This window comes from Oncorhynchus gorbuscha, linkage group LG01 (genome assembly GCF_021184085.1).
Source record: "Oncorhynchus gorbuscha isolate QuinsamMale2020 ecotype Even-year linkage group LG01, OgorEven_v1.0, whole genome shotgun sequence".
Lineage (NCBI taxonomy): Eukaryota > Metazoa > Chordata > Actinopteri > Salmoniformes > Salmonidae > Oncorhynchus > Oncorhynchus gorbuscha.
The window spans coordinates 16,750,209-16,768,205 of NC_060173.1; the positions used below are offsets into that span (position 1 = coordinate 16,750,209).

General features: G+C 44.9%; 1 long non-coding RNA gene across 1 annotated transcript; it reads right to left on the reverse strand.

Moving 5' to 3' along the window:
- Window positions 1–13,428: 13,428 nt before the first annotated feature.
- On the reverse strand, window positions 13,429–16,455 carry LOC123998820. Its single transcript, XR_006832358.1, has 3 exons — window positions 16,377–16,455; window positions 16,133–16,238; window positions 13,429–13,936 (listed from the first exon to the last, which is right to left on the reverse strand). It is a non-coding gene; the product is annotated as an uncharacterized LOC123998820 (long non-coding RNA).
- Window positions 16,456–17,997: the final 1,542 nt, after the last annotated feature.

A 17,997-nucleotide genomic window follows, 5' to 3' on the forward strand; every position in this document is an offset into this window, starting at 1 on the left:
CCTGCCAGTCAACGTTCAAGTGCTGTGCAGGAAACTTGGTAGCAACTATGTAACAACAACTTGCATTTTAGCCCAATAGGCCGCCAGATGTCGCTTTTATTCGTTTTACATGGCTTGTCATCTGCAGTAATAGTGCCATCAGGCGGACGGTTGGGCTACTTGCAGCTATATGCAGATTGAAATTATACAATGTAAAACGTGAAAATCCTTTGTGGTTCTTTTGTTCCATCAACACTGCATCTAATATTTATTAAATGGCATCTTCTTTTGTCAGGCAACTCATTGTTGAAAAACACAACAATGTTTATCAGCACAAAGGAATGTCCCACTAGATTAGATTGCTATGCAATGAGTGGCATGGGAAGGGACAAGCATTTTTTAATTTGTATTGTATTTAAATAAAGGTATTTAACTAGGCAAGTCAATTAAGAACAAATTCTTATTTACAATGACGGCCTACCTGTCCAAACTCTAACCCGGATGACACTGGGCAAATTGTGCACCACCTCTATGGGACTCCCAATCACAGCCGGTTGTGATACAGCCTGGAATCAAACCAGGGTCTGTAGTGATGCCTCTAGCACTGAGATGCAGTGCCTTAGACCGCTGTGCCACTCGGGAGCCCCTGAGTTTTGATAAAGTTCTCAAATGGTGTAACAAAGCTTATACAATGGCATCGTTGAATACTTGTTTCTCATTTGCTTGAAGGGCATTCTAGAGCTTACATTATTTTCATATAACGCACAGAATTCATGGGTTATGTGTATCGTCACAATGGTTTTTTGAACATTCGTTTTGGACAGATGTCCAACTGAGCATTCTACTCAATGTACTGTCAATGAGCTCTGATGAAGATTTAATCAAAAGTGCATTACAGTTGCTTGGAAATACAATACCATTCAAAAGGAGGCAAATAAAAGAGTACTTAAGTAAAAATATGTATTACTTAAGTTGTTTTTTGGGGTACAGTGCCTTGCAAAAGTAGTCTTCCCCCTTGGTGTTTTTTCCTATTTTGTTCCATTACAACCTGTAATTTAAATGGATTTTATTTGGAGAAGTGAAGAAAAAAAAAAAAAAATAACGGAAAAATGGTGCGTGCATATGTAATTCACCTGCTTTGCTATGCAGCCCCTAAATAAGATCTGGGGCAACCAATTACCTTCAGAAGTCACAATTAGATTAATAAAGTCCACCTGTGTGCAATCTAAGTGTCACATGATCTGTCACATGATCTCAGTATATATATATATATATATATATATATATATATATATATATATATATATATATATATATCTGTTCTGAAAGGCCCCAGAGTCTGCAACACCACTAAGCAAGGGGAACCACCAAGCAAGTGGCACCATGAAGACCAAGGAGCTCTCTAAACAGGTCAGGGACAAAGTTGTGGAGAAGTAAAGATCAGGGTTGGGTTATAAAAAAATATCCAACATTTTGAACATCCCACGGAGCACCATTAAATCCATTATTACAAAATGGAAAGAATATGGCACCACAGCAAACCTGCCAAGAGAGGGCCACCCACCAAAACTCATGGACCAGGCAAGGAGGGCATTAATCAGAGGCAACAAGGAGACCAAAGATAACCCTGAAGGAGCTGTAAAGTTACACAGTGGAGATTGGAATATCTGTCCATAGGACCACTTTAAGACATATACTCCACAGAGCTGGGCTCTACGGAGGAGTGGCCAGAAAAAAAGCCATTGCTTAAAGAAAATAAGAAGCAAACATGTTTGGTGTTTGCCAAAAGGCATGTGGGAGACTCCCCAAACATATGGAAGAATGTACACTGGTCAGATGAGACTAAAATTGAGCTTTTTTGCCATCAAGGAAAACGCTATGTCTGGCACAAACCCAACACCTCTCATCACCCCGAGAAAACAATACTTACAGTGAAGCATGGTGGTGGCAGCATCATTCTGTGGGAATGTTTTTCATCAGCAGGGACTGGGTAAATGGTCAGAATTGAAGGAATGATGGATGGTGCTAAATACAGGGAAATTCTTGAGGGAAACCTGTTTCAGTCTTCCAGAGATTTGATACTGGGACGGGGGTTCACCTTCCAGTAGGTCAATGACCCTAAGCATACTGTTAAAGCAACAAGAAAATCCCAGTGGCTAGATGTGCCAAGCTTATAGAGACATACCCCAAGAGACTTGCAGCTGTAATTGCTGCAAAAGGTGGTTCTACAAAGTATTGACTTTGGGGGGTTAATAGTTATGCACGCTCAAGTTTAGTTTTTTTGTCTTATTTCTTGTTTGTTTCACAATATAAAACATGTTTTGTATCTTCAAAGTGGTAGGCATGTTGTGTAAATCGAATGATACAAACCCCCTTTTAATTCCAGGTTGTAAGGCAACAAAATAGCAAAAATGTCAAGGGGGTGAGTACTTTCACAAGCCACTGTATCTGTATTTTACTATCTATATATTTCACAACTTTTACTTTACTACATCCCTAAAGAAAATCATATTATATTTTCTCCATACATATTTCCTGACACCCAAAAGTTACATTTTTATTAGCAGGACAGAAAAATGATCCAATTCACACGCATATCAAGATAACATCCCTGGTCATCCCTACTGTCTCTAAATGCACATGCTTCATTTGTAAATTATGTCTGAGTGTTGGAGTGTTCCCCTGGCTATCTGTAAATAAAAAAACAAGAACATGGCGCTGTCCGGTTTGCTAAATATAAGGAATTTGAAATGATTTATACTTTTACTTTTGATACTTAAGTATATTTTATTATTTACATTTACTTTTTGCTATCATTTTGATACAGCCAGATTGACTTTAGATGCAGTATAAAGTTACTCCACCTCCCCCTAATTTGGCGAAGGGCTCAGCACACGCATACTCAGAATGGCAAATGAAAAATAAGTGCACTCAGGCTATCCGGAAGGCCAAAGTTAGTTACTTTAAGGAGCAGTTCTCTCTCTGTGGGTCTAACCCCAAGAAGTTCTGGAAAATGGTTAAAGACCTGGAGAATAAACCCTCCTCCTCACAGCTGCCCATGTCCTTGAATGTTGATGATGTGGTTGTTACTGACAAGGAGCACATGGTTGAGCTTGTTAATCACCACTTCCTTAAGTCAGGATTCCTATTTGACTCATCCAGGCCTCCTTGCCCGTCAAACATTTCCTCATCTCCCACCCCTTCTAATGCGACTAGCCCCAAAACTCCTCCCGCTCCCGCTGATATTTGACTTTTCTGTGTCACTGATTCAATAAACAGTTCATCAGCGTTTGACTATTTGATTGACATTTCATCTTCACTCACTGTGTGTACTGTTTTTCCACGGTAAGCTCTGTACACTTTTGCAAAGCGTCTGGTGTGCGCTCTGACCATGATCTGAATTTAGACGCACAGAGCGCACTCTGGCACTTCATAGTGAATTTGAGGTAATTTATGAAAGCACCCAAATTCCCTCAACCACAGGCCATTAGCAGAATGGGAGGATTTTCTAATATGAGTATGAGCCTGATATCGAAGGGCTTTATAAGACAAATGAGTAGGCACCCAATTGCCCTGGGAAATGTCGTAGGGGACATTGAGCACATGTTATCAGAGCAAGTGAACCTTGTGATATGAAATCCTGCCAAATACTTGATATATGCCTAAAGGATAATGTTTGGAAATATAGGTTGTGCTGGCAATCATTAAAACTAAACTAATGGATAGAAACCAATACAATATGGAGAAAATTTAAAAACTAAACTCTTTAATACTCCTAAAATACACAGGTAAAACATTTTTTTTGGACATTCTATACCTCTACCAAACAAAATTTCAGATATAAACTTGATCTAAAATATGTTCTGGAGGTACACATTTTCACAAACCATACATTACTCCTGATTTGAAATGGCCTAAACAGGATTTTGAAAGTGCTAATTATAAAATTACAATAAGGGAACATCAAAGCCAATGTCACGGGGCCCTATAAAACACACTGTTTAACAAACACAATTTCCTACATTACGCCATTGACATTGAGTGCCAAGTTGTCTCATAAAACAATCCCTTTCAACTATAAAAAATATATATAAATACAATGCAGTACCTAAATACAGTATAACTGGCAAATTACTGATTTGATACATATATATATAACAGTATCATAACATAGAAAAATAAGTTAATAGACCATATTCACTATTACGTTTCAAGTTTTACTTCTTGTAGCTTCCAGAATAAATAAGTAAATTGATGATTGCATGTGTAAACAGCAGTAAAATGTATTTATAGTGTTACAGTGGTGATTTGCTGAACCACATTTATGAGATAAGTAACCTTGCCTGAGACCAGAAGACTTGTGCTAGCTAATACCTAGTCTTTAGCTCAGTGAGCCAACACAGTCTTGTGGCATGCAGGAGACAGTGATGTGCAGTCTTTCGCACTAGTGAAATGTGTGGTGTGATTTAACCCCCTGCCTCTGATTCCAGTGAGAAGAGCGGAGTGGTTATGGTCTGGGTCCTCCATGATAGACAGTAGTGCCTACAGTCCCTCTATAGACACACACAGACTACCCATCACCACACTGCTGTCCTGCACATTGACAACTACACACCCAGACAGACAGAAGGGGAGAAGAAGTAAAAGAAAAGGAGGGAAGACAGAGAGTCACACACAGAAAAAGAGAGAGATTACTTCCTGTTGCACAAGTTGACATAAACACCTCTATACACACACACACACAATACTTACTGTTCAGGCTCGTCTCAATCAGGTCCTGCTGTTGCTCCAAAATCAAATCAAATCAAATGTATTTACATAGCCCTTCGTACATCAGTTGATATCTCAAAGTGCTGTACAGAAACCCAGCCTAAAACCCCAAACAGCAAGCAATGCAGGTGTAGAAACACGGTGGCTAGGAAAAACTCCCTAGAAAGGCCAAAACCTAGGAAGAAACCTAGAGAGGAACCAGGCTATGTGGGGTCGCCAGTCCTCTTCTGGCTGTGCCGGGTGGAGATTATAACAGAACATGGCCAAGATGTTCAAATGTTCATAAATGACCAGCATGGTCCAATAATAATAATGCAGAACAGTTGAAACTGGAGCAGCAGCACGGCCAGGTGGACTGGGGACAGCAAGGAATCATCATGTCAGGTAGTCCTGAGGCATGGTTCAAGGGCTCAGGTCCTCCGAGAGAGGGAAAGAAAGAGAGAAAGAGATCATTTGTAAGTCGCTCTGGATAAGAGCGTCTGCTAAATGACTTAAATGTAAATGTACATGTAAAATAATTAGAGAGAGCACACTTAAATTCACACAGGACACCGAATAGGACAGGAGAAGTATTCCAGATATAACAAACTGACCCTAGCCCCCCGACACATAAACTACTGCAGCATAAATACTGGAGGCTGAGACAGGAGGGGTCAGGAGACACTGTGGCCCCATCCGAGGACACCCGCGGACACCTCCAGGATATTAGGGATCCTAAAGTAGGCCACTCACCAGAAGTCAGACAGGACCAATCACAACAGGTCAGTTGTCAGACAACGGTCTGTACATTCACAAATCTACAGTCTGTCATCTCCAGACCAATTCAGTCTACAACAGTCTTCCAAAAAGAGCGACGCCACAGAGAAACACATAGCTCATCACTATCTGGTCTATTGATTTAGTTTTTTTTCTACGTGGCAGTAATTGTCACGGTTCATGAATCCACTGCCTCCCTCTCTCTTTCTCTCTCTCTCTCTCTCTCTCTCTCTCTCTCTCTCTCTCTCTCTCTCTCTCTCTCTCTCTCTCTCTCTCTCTCTCTCTCTCTCTCTCTCTCTCTCTCTCTCTCCCGTGTTTGTGTGGGCGTGGTTCCCAATCTCGGCCTGATTGTCTGCGCCAGCTGGAACCACTTATCTTCCCTTTATATGTTCTGTAGCCAGTGTTTCTTGTTGTCAGATCGTTGTTACTTCCCTGAGGTTGTGTCGTGTGTCCGTTCTATTCTTTCGCCGCCCTTGTGTGGATTATCTGCTGTGCTCCTTCCTACCCATCCGGACACACTCCCCTGGATTTCTCAGCACGCTATCATCGGAAGATGCGCCCTAGTCCCTGGGTCGGATTCCATCTGAGTACAGTCTGTCTGTCCTGTTGCTGCTGTAAACTGTATTCATTAAACCATCGTTGCTTGCATCTTGCATCCGCCTCTGTATTGTCACAGAACGATCTGACCAGACCATGGATGCAGCGAGTTCAACGAGTCTGACCGAATTCATTTCCCGCAGTATCACGAGAATGGATCAACAAGAGGAGAACATCTCCAGCACAGGTCGGGCAGTACAAGCCCTTGCGACGCAGGTATCCCAGCTGACCCAACAATTGCAACATCTGAGGGGTTCCGCTGCGCCACCTACACCAGCAGTTCAACCCGCCCCGCCAGAGCCGGATTCCCAGCTAGAGCCACGGCTACCGACACCAGAGGGTTATTCGGGTGATCCTGACTATTGCAGAGCTTTTCTTACGAGATGTTCCATGCATTTCTCGTTGCAGCCACAGACCTTCAACCGTGAACAGTCTAAGGTAGCATTCGTACTCACACTGTTATCAGGCAGAGCGGCTCTTTGGGGAACGGCGGTGTGGGCGAACCAGGACCCATGCTGCACCTCTTTCCAGACACTCTCCGAGGAGATGAGAAGGGTCTTCGATCGGGCCGTGGCGGTAGGGAGGCGGCCAGACTACTTGCTGACCTTCGCCAAGGAGACCGTTCAGTATCGGAATACTCCATCCAATTCCGCACTCTGGCCGCAGAGTGTCAGTGGAACGAGGAGGCGCAGTGGGACATGTTCCTGCATGGGCTGGAGGACCGGATCCAGAAGGAGATTTATGTTCTGGACCTTCCCAGGAGTTTAAATGGACTAGTGGAACTAGCCTTGAGGATCGACGCTCGTCTGAGTCGTATTGGCCGCCGAGCATGCCCTAACAGACCGTATAACGACACGGAGGGCTGGCATGCCAGCGGTGGGAACACGGCCAGTTCAGCCTCCGCTCACGAACCCATGCAGCCCGGGAAGAGAGGGAGAGGCGGAGATCCCAAGGACTCTGTCTCTACTGTGTCTCTACTGTGGTAGAGAGGGCCACTTTATTCACTCCTGCCCGGTAAAAGATCAGGCCCGGTAGTAAGCATGAGGCTACTATCGGGTGGTGTCACCACAGAGAAGACCTCATCATCTACTCTCCTCCCGGTAAGACTAAGATGGGCCACCCACACGCACAACACCCAAGCCTTACTGGACTCAGGAGCAGAGGGTAATTTCATGGACTTCAAGCTCGCTCACAAACTCCAGATTCCTATCACCTCACTCACGCACAAGATATCCGTCAACACTCTCAATGGTCAAGAACTCCCCAACATTTCTCACACCACTGAACCTATCACACTCATCACTTCTGGCAATCACACTGAGACACTATCATTCCTACTCATGGACTCACCCCTTGCACCATTAGTTCTCGGCCACTCTTGGCTCACCCAACACAACCCCAAAGTTGACTGGGGTCATAACTCTATATCCATGTGGAGTAACAAGTGTCTTGAGTCCTGTTTAGTGTCTGCTTGTTCGTCTGTGTCTGATTCTGTGTTTCTAGAGGAGGCAGTGGATTTGTCTAATGTGCCCGTTGAATACCTCGACCTGAAGGAGGTGTTCAGTAAGTCCCGTGCTGCTTCTCTTCCTCCGCATCGTCCCTATGACTGTGCAATAGAATTTTTGCCAGGTGAGTCTCCGCCTAAAGGCAAGTTATATTCACTCTCTGTTCCTGAGAGGGAGGCTATGGAGAGATACATCTCTGATTCTCTGGCATCTGGATTCATTCGTCCTTCCTCTTCTCCAGCGGGGGCGGGGTTCTTCTTTGTGGGGAAGAAGGACGTCCTTGCATTGATTACCGTGGGTTGAATAACATCACAGTGAAGAATACCTATCCCTTACCGTTGATGTCCTCAGCCTTTGAAAGGTTACAGGGAGCATCCGTGTTCACTAAGTTGGATTTACGTAATGCATATCATTTGGTTCGCATAAGGGGGGGACGAATGGAAGACCGTGTTTAACACCCCCAGAGGGCACTTCGAATATTTGGTCATGCCTTTTGGGCTATCCAACTCCCCAGCGGTTTTCCAGGCACTCGTCAATGACGTGCTGAGAGATATGATTGATCAGTTCATATATGTTTACCTGGATGACATACTGATTTTTTCTTCTTCTCTCCAGGAACACGTTCAGCACGTCAGACGAGTGCTTCAGGGGTTGTTGGAGAATGGACTTTTTGTCAAGGCAGAGAAATGCATTTTTCATGCACAATCCGTTCCATTCCTAGGTTACATCGTCTCGACTGAAGGTATTCGCATGGATCCTGACAAGGTTAAGGCTGTGGTGGATTGGCGAAGCCCAGATTCCCGTAAGGCCCTACAGAGGTTTCTGGGATTCGCCAATTTCTACCGGCGTTTCGTTCGCAACTTTAGCCAGATAGTCGCTCCTCTTACCGTCTTAACCTCCCCCAGAGTGACGTTCAGGTGGTCCGATACAGCCGAGGCTGCATTCGCCAAACTCAAGAGCCGCTTTGTTTCGGCTCCCATCCTCATAGCTCCCGATCCCTCGCGTCAGTTCGTGGTGGAGGTGGATGCTTCAGAGGTGGGGGTAGGTGCGGTACTTTCCCAACGTTCCTCTTCTGACGACAAGATGCATCCTTGCGCGTTCCTTTCCCATCGGTTATCACCTGCGGAACGCAACTACGACATTGGCAACAGAGAGTTGTTGGCAGTGAAGTTAGCACTGGAGGAGTGGCGCCATTGGTTAGAGGGTTCGGGGGTACCTTTTATAGTCTGGACCGATCACAAAAATTTGGAATATATCAGAACCGCCAAGCGACTCAACTCCAGGCAGGCGCGGTGGGCACTCTTTTTCGGACGTTTTGACTTCTCTCTCTCGTATCGCCCGGGTTCCAAGAATGTCAAACCCGATTCCCTTTCTCGCATTTTTGACCATTCCGAACGCCCATCCACTCCCGAGTGCATCCTACCCGGGACCCTAGTGGTCTCCACACTCACATGGGAGGTTGAATCGAGGGTCAAGACGGCCTTAGAAGGGGTAACGCCTCCGCCCGGTTGCCCGCCTAATCGGTTGTTTGTGCGGGAGGGGTGTCGGTCCGATGTTATTCGGTGGGGGCATTGCTCCAACGTAGCGTGTCATCCAGGAGTCAGCCGCACTAGCTTTTTGGTTAAGCAACGCTTTTGGTGGCCACTGATGGCTCGTGACATTCACAGTTTTGTCTTGGCTTGCTCGGTTTGTGCCACTGGGAAGACTTCTAATCGACCCCCAGATGGGTTACTCCAACCGCTGTCGGTCCCTTCGAGACCCTGGTCCCACATCGCGCTAGATTTTGTTACCACCCTCCTGCCCTCCCAGGGCAAGACGGTTGTTTTGACCATGGTGGACCGGTTCTCGAAGGCGGCTCATTTTAATCCCTTGCCTAAATTACCATCTGCCAAGGAGACAGCGGTAACTGTCGTGGATCACGTCTTTCGCTTACATGGCCTGCCGATGGACGTAGTTTCTGACAGGGGGCCCCAATTTGTGTCCAAGTTTTGGCAAGAGTTTTGTAGGTTACTGGGAGCGAGTGTCAGCCTGTCTTCAGGGTTTCATCCCCAGAAAAACGGTCAAACGGAGAGGGCCAACCAAGATTTGGAGAGAGTGTTGCGATGTTTGGTTTCTAAGAATCCCTCTTCCTGGAGTCAACAACTCTCTATGGTTGAGTACGCTCACAATTCGTTGCCAGTGGCAGCCACGGGTCTCTCTCCGTTTGAGTTTAGGTTACCAGCCACCTATCTTTCCCAGTACGGAGTCCGAGGTCACTGTTCCCTCCGCTCACGCTTTCATCCAGAGGTGCCGTCACGCATGGAGCAGAGCCCGTGAGACTCTTCTCCGGGTGGGGGCGCGCACCAAGGCTAAGGCCGATCGCCACCGGTCAAAGCCTCCGGTATACGCCGTTGGCCAAAGAGTGTGGCTTTCTACTAAGAACATTCCACTCCGATCCGTTTCGAACAAGCTTGCCCCCAAATTTATCGGCCCGTTCAAAGTCACTAGGATCATTAGTCCGGTGGCGGTCCGGCTCAAGCTTCCTCCGGCATATAGGAGAATTCATCCTACCTTTCATGTGTCTAAAATAAAATCTGTTTCAGGCACGCATTAACCCGCCGGTCCCGGTTCCCCCGCCGCCACGACTGGTTGATGGGGAACCCACCTTTTCTGTCAATCGTATTTTGGACTCTAGAAGGAGGGGACGCGGATTCCAGTACCTGGTGGACTGGGAGGGTTACGGCCCGGAGGAGAGAATTTGGGTGCCTGCTAGGGACATTCTGGATCACTCCCTTATCGATGATTTCAATCGACAGGTAAATTCGCCTGGGAACGCCAAGAGGCGTTCAAGAATCCACTGCCTCCCTCTCTCTTTCTCTCTCTCTCTCTCTCTCTCTCTCCTGTGTTTGTGTGGGCGTGGTTCCCAATCTCGGCCTGATTGTCTGCGCCAGCTGGAACCACTTATCTTCCCTTTATATGTTCTGTAACCAGTGTTTCTTGTTGTCAGATCGTTGTTACTTCCCTGAGGTTGTGTCGTGTGTCCGTTCTATTCTCTCGCCGCCCTTGTGTGGATTATCTGCTGTGCTCCTTCCTACCCATCCGGACACACTCCCCTGGATTTCTCAGCACGCTATCATCGGAAGATGCGCCCTAGTCCCTGGGTCGGATTCCGTCTGAGTACAGTCTGTCTGTCCTGTTGCTGCTGTAAACTGTATTCATTAAACCATCGTTGCTTGCATCTTGCATCCGCCTCTGTATTGTCACAGTAATATTGTCTGTTACTTTCAGTCTTGCTAGGGAAATCTCAGCTTTGTGTATTTTTTTATATGCATGCACAGGTAATGTACAAAACACTATTTTTCCTAACCTTTCCATTTGTGGGTTGTGTCCATCTAGTACCTCCCTCAGAATCATCCGTCTGGTCTTGTTATTCTTTATGTCCACATGAATCACTGTCAGTAGAAACAAGGCATGGCTTACTGAATCACATCTGACACTCCACACCTGACCCAGGAAACATTTCAGAGTTGCTCCATCAAGCCTGTCAGTTTCTCTCTAGATACCTAATCGAAAGCTAAAATTCTACACTGGCATGGGTTCCATCAAGGACAATAACAGAGTATTTACACTGGGTGGACAAAACATTATGAACACCTGCTCTATCAATGACCTGACAGACCAGGTGAATTCAGGTGATTCCTTATTGATGCCACTTGTTAAATCCACTTCAAATCACTGTAGATGAAGGGGAAGAGACAGGTTAAGAAGGATTTTTAAGCCTTGAGACAATTGTGTGCCATTCAGAGGGTGAATGGGCAAGACAAAATATATAAGTGCCTTTGAACGGGGTATGGTAGTAATAATAATAATAATAATATATGCCATTTAGCAGACGCTTTTATCCAAAGCGACTTACAGTCATGTGTGCATAGGTGCCAGGTGTAACTTTAGACCGTTGCCTCGCCCATACCCGGGCGTGAACCAGGGACAATCTGCACACATCAACAACAGTCAACCACAAAGCATCGTTACCCATCGCTCCACAAAAGCCTTGCAGAGCAAGGGGAACCACTACTTCAAGGTCTCAGAGCAAGTGACGTCACCATTTGAAACGCTATTTAGCACGCGCCACCGCTAACTAGCTAGCCGTTTCACTTCCGTTACACTCACCCCCCTTTTGACCTCCTCCTTTTCCGCAGCAACCAGTGATCCGGGTCAACAGCATCAATGTAACAGTATAGACTTTACGTCCGTCCCCTCGCCCTGACCTGGGCGCGAACCAGTGGACGCTCTGCACACCCTCGAAGCATCGTTACCCATCACTCCACAAAAGCCCAGGCCCTTGCAGGGCAAGTGACGTCACTGATTGAACCTCTATTTAGCGCGCACCACCGCTAACTAGCTAGCCGTTTCACATCCATTACACAGGTGCACCGGTTTGAGTCAAGAACTGCAACACTACTGGGTTTTTCACACTCAACAGTTCCCATGCGTATCAAGAATGGTCCAACACCCAAAGGACATTCAGCCAACTAGACAACTCTGGGAAGCATTGGTGTCAAATTGGGCCAGCATCCCAGTGGAATGGTTTAGTCACCTTGTAGTCCATGCCCTGACGAATTGAGGCTGTTCTGAGGGAGGTGCAAGTCAATATTAGGGAGGTGTTATTAATGTTTTGTACAGTGTATGAATGAGTGAGTCAGTGTATGAGTGAGTGACTGTGTGTATGTGAACACTCCATTATCCCTTACCGTTGCTGTAGTTGTAGTGGCTGGTTTTGCCAGGTGGGGGCTTGGGCAGGGAGAGAGGGGTCTCCTCAGAGGGAAGGTCCAACAGGGAGTACTCTACGAACAGCCTGACCACGCTGCTGTCTGCTGCCGCCCGAGACTCAGGCCTCACTGTCGGAAACATGATCTCCACACGCACACGCTCAGATTTTGGATTGGATTTGAGTTATAATGGTTATTATTGCTGTTGTGGATCCCTATTCAGTAGGCTGATGATGGGTCTATAGGAACACACCATAGAATCTTAACCTACCAGCCAGGGTAGTAATGACAAAAGTATTCCACACAGTCATGGCCCCATGTCAGTAAGTAATTGAACATTTTATAAAATGCATAAAAGAAAACAACACGCTCTAGTCAAAACATTGAAAGAATTAAAGAAATATAAGTCTTCTCTGATATCCATTTCTTCAGACAACAGCTCCACCTCAGATAGAAACAGATAGTGTTTAGGTGAACGGCTGGAACCATGTCTGTCTAACTCGTCTGGCATTTGCCTGAAGGCTCCACTCTCCTGTGCTCTGATTGGCTTAATGCCATTGTCGCTGTCCAATCTGTTGCAAGAAGTGCACAGAAATAAATATTTTTTATACTTCCTAATATGTTTGAAGGGGCACGTAGCCTAGTGGTTAGAGTGGTGGACTTGCAAGATCAAATCCCCGAGCTGACAAGGTAAAGATCTGTCTTATTGTCCCTGAACAAGGCAGGTAACCCACTGTTCCTAGGCCATCATTGAAAATAAGAATTTGTTCTTTAACTGACTTGCCTAGTTAAATAAAGGTTAAAACACTGAAATATAAACTTCTACAATAATCAAAGTAAATTGTCAAACAACATTCTAAGCAGATGATGTGAAAGGGACATACGAGCAACTCACTTGCAGAACAATTGCTCCCATCCAGATGATCAGTGAGAAATATTTTTCTAGCTATCTTTCTAAGCTTTTCTATCCATCAACAACAACAATGCTGCTAATATTAAATAGGACATCATATCTCTACAGTGCAAACCCACACCATGAATGATTCATGAACACCTGTGTTTTGTTTTGTGCTTTCAATAAGAAGAAAAAAATCTCATCTGCCAAACTGGTTAAAGGCTATCAGTACCAAACCTCAGCATGAAGCAGATATACCTACAGCACTTGAGGTTCGTCCAAACAATGGCGTTGGCAAGATAAACAATACAAATCTAATAAAAACAAACAAAGGCAACTAGACTTGTTGAGAAAAAACTTGTCTTTCCAAAGCTGATGTACAGCTTTCATCTGGATGTTGCTGTTTTATTCCTGTGATGCTGGACCCTCATGATCCAACGGTCTTGATATAAACACAACAAGCCCAATAACCTTGATACAGTACTTTCTATCCAACGGTACTATACTCCTATCCTCTACGGACTGAGGTTCATCGAAGTGTACAAGGTAAACAGGCTAGGTTCTATCCTGTATCCCTGGTTTACCCACCTTCCTTCCCATGGAGGACTGGCCAGGAACAATGCAGTCATCACTGTCTGAGAGGATCGATTCAGTCTGATCCTCATCTTCTGCTGCTGGCGCCTCTTCTGCATTTGGGGGAGGGAGAAATGGAAAGAGGGGGGCGGATAACATGCTGACCAGACCACTCGCGGACATGTGCGTCAGCGTGCGGCATCGCGCGCATCTTGAATTTGTCCACCCACACCAGACGCAATCAGGACATGCAGGTAGAAATATCAAAACTAACTCTGAACTAACTATATTAACTTGGGGACAGGTCTAAAAGCAAACACGTATAGCAATTTAGCTAGCTATCTTGCGGTTGCTAGCTAATTTGTCCTGGGATATAAACATTGGGTTGTTATTTTGCCTGAAATGCACAAGGTCCTCCTCTGCTCTGACAATTAATCCACAGATAAAAGGGTAAACCAAGTTACTTTCTAGTACTCTCTCCTCCTTCAGAGTTCATCTTCTTCTTTGGAATTTATATGGTGGTTGGCAAACAACTCCAAGGTACATTACCACCACCAACTGGACTGGAGTGTGGACCGCAGTTCATCTTTCAATCACTCACAAGGGCATATGCTCCTAAAAACCAATGATGAGATGGGAGAGGCAGGACTTGCAGACCTTCAAGCTTCACAAATAGAACCAAGTTCTATTTTCAAGCACAAAACATTTTAGCGACCCCCCTCGACAGTGACAAGAAAAAAAATATGTTTTTAAGTTAATTCCCAACAATTCTACACATTTTGCCATGGGGCGGATTGACAATTTTAAAGTAGTATAACTAATTTGCTGGAATTCTACTAATTTTACCATGGGTGGAGGGAAAATCAGCAGTCTTAACTGCAAATTTACTGCAATTCCACAAATTTTTCCATTGGCTGGCAATAAATGTATGCTGTTTTTAATATATTTGAGTGAGATTGACTTACAAATCAAATGGGGTCCCCCGATCGGTAATGATTACAGGGTTTTTTTCTGGATCAGAATGGGGCTTAGGTGGTATGGCATGGCTGGGTCTGGCCATGGGCGTGGCCAATTAAGCACTTGCAGATTGAACCTCCTGTAGGCTACAGTGACAAAATGTTGCTATTTTAAAGCTAATTTCCTGCAATTATACACATTTTGACATGTGGCAGAGATTACATCTTTCACACACACACACACACACACACACACACACACACACACACACACACACACACACACACACACACACACACACACACACACACACACACACACACACACACACACACACACACACACACACACACACACCACTGTTCAAAAGTTTGGGGTCACTCAGGAATGTCCTTGTTTTTGAAAGACACATTTTCTTTTTGTCATTTAAAATAACATCAAATTGTAGACATAGTTAATGTTGTAAATGACTATTGTAGCTGGAAATGGGAGATTTTTCATGGAATATTTACATAGGCGTACAGAGGCCCATTATCATCAACCATCACTCCTGTGTTCCACTGGCACGTTGTGTTAGCTAATCCAAGTTTATCATTTTAAAAGGCTAATTGATCATTAAAAAAACCTTTTTCAATTATGTTAGCACAGCTGAAAACTGTTGTTCTGATTAAAGAAGCAACAAAACTGGCCTTCTTTAGACTAGTTGAGTATCTGGAGCATCAGCATTTGTGGGTTCGATTACAGGCTCAAAATGTCCAGAAACAAAACTTTCTTCTGAAACTCGTCAGTCTATTTTTGTTCTGAGAAATGAAGGCTATTCCATGTGAGAAATTGCAGAGAAACGGAAGATCTCGTACAATGCTGTGTACTACTCCCTTCACAGAACAGCGCAAACTGGCTCTAACCAGAATAGAAAGAGGAGTAGGAGGCCCCGGTGCACAACTGAGCAAGAGGACAAGTACATTAGGGTGTCTAGTTTGAGAAACAGACACCTCACAAGTTCTCAACTGGCAACTTAATTAAATAGTACCTGCAAAACACCAGTCTCAATGTCAACAGTGAAGAGGCGACTCCGGGATGGTGGCCTTCTAGGCAGAGTTGAAAAGAAAAAGCCATATCTCAGACCGGCCGATACAAATACAAGATTAAGATGGGCAAAAGAACACAGACACTGGACAGAGGTACTCTGCATCAGTTGACGTTGAGACTGGTGTTTTGCGGGTACAATTTATAAACATGTTGGTTAAAGTGGGCAGCAGATAAATAATACACGAAATGAAAATAAAAAAATGTGTAAATCTGAATTCACACAAAACAATTTTAAAGACACAAAGGTCCTGGTCGACAGATACCTCTTTCAACTTTGATCTTGTCCAGAATCTTGTTTTGGTCTGTCAGGTCAGACTTCAGTGCCACCTCTAGCTGGACTAACTGTAGTTTCAGCAACGTCCCAAATTTCTGTTCTCAGATTACATTGAAAGCACCGGGAAGACAAAACCAAATGTAATCCACAAAATGGTCATGCGGAAAAAAGTTTTCAATGTAGGATTTCAACATGCAAAGAAAAGTACAAAAACGTGGAGTCAAATCCCTCACCTGTTAATTAGTTTATCACAGTTCTCTTTTAGCAGCTCTCTCTCCTTCTCCAGATCATGGATTCGCTCCTGCAACTGTGTTTCCTTTAAAAGAGGATAGTTAATTAGTCAAGAGGTTAGCCAAAAGTTTCCCTACGTTGTTGAGATTGTATCAGCCTCATCAAATTGCTCTTGATAAGAGAGTCTACTAAAAGGCTAAACCAAAGGGCTGTTTCCCAGACACAGATTAAGCCGAGTCCCCATTGAAAGTGCTTTTTTAGTCGAGGACTTGGCTTAACCGGTGTCTGGGAAACCAGCCTAAATTTATTGCAAGGTTACCTCCTCTATGAGAATGAGTTGGCCTGTAGTTGGCTCTCCAGGCCAAAACTCCTCAGTTGCTTATTTTTCAGATGGCCCGTGAGCTCTTCCATCTTGGTCATCACAGCTTCATGACTGGCCTTCAGGGTCTACTGACTCTGCAATCACAACATAGGGGTCATTACCATGGTGACTGGGTTTAAATAGTATGTGTTCTTTCAAGAACAAGTTATTTGAAGTTTCCATGACGACTATTGATTACAATGTGCTGGGGAGACCAAAACATTTGCTAATCAACTAGTGTCTCCTGTAACGTGCTGTTGTGTTTCACCTCTTGGGAGTTGTAGGAATCTGCCCTCGAGCACAGTGAATGCGTTGCCCTTCTCACCTAGCTGTTTCTGCAGCCGGATCATCTCCACCTTGTCCTCGATAGTAGACCTGGAGACACCACAACACAATACAGGGGTATGCTTTTGTTCACTATTCCCCATATAGTGTATGAGTGTATTTTGTACGTTATTTATTATTTCAAATAATTACCGAGGGGGTAGATCAGCTTTAACATTGCAAATAGACTTTAGCTTCCATCTATGTAATTGTCTGCATCATTTCCAATCCACAATATAAACTCTGAAAAAAAAGAAACGTCCTCTCACTGTCAAGTAACAGTCAGTATCTGGTGTGGCCACCAGCTGCATTATGTACTGCAGTGAATCTCCTCCTCATGGACTGCACCAGATTTGCCAGTTCTTGCTGTGAGATGTTACCCCACTCTTCCACCAAGGCACCTGCAAGTGCATTTCTGGGGGGAATGGCCCTAGCCCTCACCCTCCGATCCAACAGGTCCCAGACCTACTCAATGGGATTGAGATCCGGGCTCTTTGCTGGCCATGGCAGAACACTGACATTCCTGTCTTGCAGGAAATCATGCACAGAACGAGCAGTATGGCTGGTAGTATTGTCATGCTGGAGGGTCATGTCAGCATGAGCCTGCAGGAAGGGTACCACATGAGGGAGGAGGATATCTTCCCTGTAACGCACAGCGTTGAGATTGCCTGCAATGACAACAAGCTCAGTCCGATGATGCTGTAACACACCGGCCCAGACCGTGATGGACCCTCCACCTCCAAATTGATCCCATTCCAGAGTACAGGCCTCGGTGTAATGCTCATTCCTTCGACGATAAATGTGAATCCGACCATCACCCCTGGTGAGACAAAACCACAACTTGTTAGTGAAGAGCACTTTTTGCCAGTCCTTTCTGGTTCTGCGATGGTGGGTTTGTGCCCATAGGCAACATTGTTTCCGGTGATGTCTGGTGAGGA